The sequence below is a fragment of the Myxocyprinus asiaticus genome, chromosome 46, assembly GCF_019703515.2.
Source record: "Myxocyprinus asiaticus isolate MX2 ecotype Aquarium Trade chromosome 46, UBuf_Myxa_2, whole genome shotgun sequence".
NCBI lineage: Eukaryota > Metazoa > Chordata > Actinopteri > Cypriniformes > Catostomidae > Myxocyprinus > Myxocyprinus asiaticus.
The window spans coordinates 26,007,501-26,011,545 of record NC_059389.1 but is presented as its reverse complement, the minus strand read 5'-3'; the positions used below and the strand labels follow the sequence as shown (position 1 = coordinate 26,011,545).

The window sequence follows — 4,045 nt, the reverse complement described above, 5'->3', positions numbered from 1 at the left end:
AAATAACTATTAGAGAATGTTCTGTGTGGGTTCTTTTTAGGTTGTCACAAAAAACAAAACAAAAAACCTACCTGCAATATTCTGGGAACGTTAGTTTATGGTTATAAAAAATAGAACCTAAAAAGAACGTTCCTAGACGGTTAGGAATTGGTTCCCAAAAAAATAACCAAACGGGAACCAAATGCTAATATTAGGGGAACATTGACCCTGCACTCTGACCCCAGCTTAGCTGGGATATGTGAAAAAAAAAGAATTTCACTGTATATGTGCAAACGTATAATGTGTGATAAATATAATTATAATTATAATTATAATTATTATAATTAATTAATTATAATTATTATTCTGTGTTTGCTGGGATATTGACTCACCTTTCACAGTTTGTTTTAAGCATATTAATAAATAATCTGTTAGATACTATTTATTTATAAATCATATATGTCGTGAATAAGTGATGCAAGTGTATTTATTTATGTTTATTCACTCGTACAACAGAAAAAGAGCTTTTGCCATCATTCATAGTGTATTTCTTTCGTATTTTGTTTGCCACTTGAATGCGTGACATGTCATTGTAACGAATGCCCAACTCGTAGGTTCGAGCTTTCCAGGTCCGCTTGAAGGCAGCATAAATCTTGGGTCTCATCTAATTTATATTAGAAGTACTAGGGTAGCTCACCATGAAAATGAACAAATGTTCCATAAGGAAGTGGTGAAATGTGGGAGGAGCTTCACTGAAGCACAGTTTCACATTCCTGTGTTGGGCTTGAGAAGGTTTTTGCCAGTTTTGACAAGAGGAAGTATCTTAATCAACAGTAAGTACCATTAAGTTGTTGGTCTTTATACATATGAATGTTTTGTTTGTTTGTTTGTCCTTGATGACTGGACCTTTCGATGTGTGTATCAGAATTGAATTCTTCAGTATTGTAAGACAGATTGGGTTGTTCTTCAAAAGTGCACATACCTGCCTTTTCTTAGCCTGTAAATAATGAACCTGACCAGCATATTTGCCTAAAGGCACAATGTTTAAAATGGTAAAGAATTACTGGGGTCAAGTTTGCACAGTAAAATGTGAGAAGTCTACAGCATATAAGAGGAGTAGGTCGAAGGGGTGACATGCACTTTAGCTGGCCATGTGCTGTAAACAGACAGTGGATAGTTCAAAATGAAACAAATTTCACAATGAATTTCCTTTTTGTGGCTTCAGATCTAATCGCAACAGGTTGTGAAAGTACCTTTGGTTAGTGCTAGATTTTTTTTTTTTTTTTAGGTTAACATGCAGTATTAAACATTTCAAAAACGTTTTATTTTTTTTTTAGTTGTTTTGTTGTATTCATTTCATTCAAAACATTTATCATTGTTTGTAAATCATGTTCGAAGAGGAACAGTGGCTGAGGTTTTAACAAGAATTAGGAATTGATTTAGCAAGTTTCACTTCTTTTATTGCGATGCATCAGCACAAACAGGGAATAGTTGTCATGAAAAATTTATTTTCTGCATTGTATTTGCCCAAATTTTACCTGCATCTTCAGCTGAATTGTGAAAATCTACAGTTGCAGAAAAAAGTATGTGGACCCTTTGGAATTAATAATAATAATAATAATAAGTTTAATAATAGACTATAATAAAATATATATATATATTGTTCATTGTTAGTTCATGATACCTAATGCATTAACTAATGTACAGTATGTTAACGAATGGAACCTTATTTTAAAATGTAACCACTGCCTTAAATAACAGTTAACACATGATGCAAAATTTCAGTTCCCTGTAATGTTCTGGGAAGGTTATTTTATGGTTATAAAAATAAAACCTATAACCAGTAGAGAATGTTCTGTATAGGTTCTTATTAGGTTGTCACACAAAAACCTCCCTGCAACATTCTGGGAACGTTAGTGTAAGGGGGTTCAGTGGAAAGGAGGAGGCGAGAACCGGCTTGACAACTTAAATAATAATTTAATAAACAACTTAAACAAAAACACACAACCATAGACACACAGTACAGCTGCCTGTAATTCTCTCTCTCTCGAACTGTCGTCCCCGGCCACCTTTATCCCTCGCGCGCCCCATCAGGCTGATTGGGGACCGGTTGTGCGTCATTCCAGCCCGGCCCCACCCTCCTCGTCTCTACAGTTAGTTTATGGTTATAAAAAAATAGAACCTAAAAAGAATATTCCTAGAAGGTTAGGAATTGGTTCCCAAAAAAATTACCAAACGGGAACCAAATGCTAATGTTATGGGAACGTTCTTTGTTTGCTGGGATATTGACTCACCTTTCACGGTTTGTTTTAAGCATATTAATAAATAATCTGTTAGATACTATTTATTTATAAATCATATATGTCATGAATAAGTGATGCAAGTGTATTTATTTATGTTTATTCACTCGTACAACAGAAAAAGAGCTTTTGCCATCATTCATAGTGTATTTCTTTCATATTTTGTTTGCCACTTGAATGCGTGACATGTCATTGTAATGAATGCCCAACTCGTAGGTTCGACCTTTCCAGGTCCGCTTGAAGGCAGCATAAATCTTGGGTCTCATTTCATTTATATTAGAAGTACTAGGGTAGCTCACCATAAAAAACGAACAAATGTTCAATAAAGAAGTGGTGAAATGTGGGAGGAGCTTCACTAAAGCGCTGTTTCATATTCCTGTGTTGGGCTTGACAAGGTTTTTGCCAGTTTTGACAAGAGGAAGTATCTTAATCAAAAGTAAGTACCATCAAGTTGTTGGTCTTTATACATATTAATGTTTACTTTGTTTGTCCTTGATGACTGGACCTTTCCATGTGTGTATTAGAATTTTACAGTATTGTAAGACAGATTGGGTTGTTCTTTAGAAGTACACATACCTGCCTTTCTTAACCTGTAAATAATGAACTTGAGCAGCATATTTGCCTAAAGGCACAATGTTTAAAATGGTAAAGAATTACTGGGGTCAAGCTTGCACAGTAAAATGTGAGAAGTCTACAGCAAATAAGAGGAGTAGGTCAAAGGGGCAACATGATTGCGATGCATCAGCACACACAGGGAATAGTTGTCATGAAAAATTTATTTTCTGCATTGCATTTGCCCAAATTTTACCTGCATCTTCAGCTGAATTGTGAAAATCTACAGTTGCAGAAAAAATAAATAAATAAATAAATAAGAAGGGAAAAAAAGGAAAGGATTCTTTGGAATTATTATTATAGGCTTTATAGACCATAATAAAAACAAAAATGAAAAAGTGGTCACTGTGGATGAGACGCATAGTGCATGGTAGACAAAATGTTATAGACAAAATGTAGCTCAAATCAAGAGACTGTAATATGTCTAAATGCATTGTTTTCTCTGTTATCCCTTTTATTAATCAGCATGGCATGAGCATTTAAAGATATTGAGGCAGGGCCGGATCACGAGGGGGCGTGAGGGGGCAAAAAAACCTCCCCCTCAGTCAATATGAATGTGAAAAGGGATTTTATCGATGAAATAGGGATTTTACGCAAAGTTATGCTGAAATATTATTATTTTTTTCATGTTTTTGAGGGTTAAATAATTGGCCCTTGTTAGTTGGTTATTTCACAGTATTGTTATTGTTTGTGACGGGTAGCGGTTCAGGCTGTTCTTACCTACCATAATATTACGCATCTTAAACGGGTCGCAATGAGCATGTACGTTATAGTAAAGCAGGCACAATTAATTTTTGGTGATGGTGCTGTCATGGTAACTTGTCTGTATTCACAGTAAAACCGCTGAAATGGTGTATCTAAAACCTATTTCTGGTAGTCTAAGGTGTATTTATATCATGGCTATCGATAAGTCGAGTTTTTGAATATGTAGGCCTAGGCTATTTTGCTTTTTATTTTATGTAGTAAGATTATTCAATGCTCTGGCATCTGTAAGTTGCTCAGTAGCTTTTAGTTTTGTGGTTGTAGTAGCGACATGTTTGTTCACGTCCTGACAAATACATTCGGGAATGGGCCACATATTTTTCTAGTTGGGAATACTTTGCGTTACGTCATCGCCCCCTTTCGGTATTTCAAACGCCCCCTGAAACTTATCC

The 4,045-nt window shown here is 35.2% G+C and overlaps 1 protein-coding gene across 3 annotated transcripts in view; it reads left to right on the top strand.

Moving 5' to 3' along the window:
• Positions 1-697: 697 nt before the first annotated feature.
• The window catches only part of LOC127435826 (mixed lineage kinase domain-like protein), a 33,655-nt gene continuing 30,307 nt past the window's right edge, over positions 698-4,045 (top strand). The window contains exon 1 of one of the 3 annotated variants that reach the window (XM_051689567.1): positions 698-812. The gene's annotated coding sequence lies outside the window, so the exon portion shown is untranslated. Of the gene's footprint in view, positions 813-2,617; positions 2,716-4,045 lie in introns of those variants that run through there. The other 2 variants (XM_051689566.1, XM_051689565.1) reach the window with 2 other exon arrangements.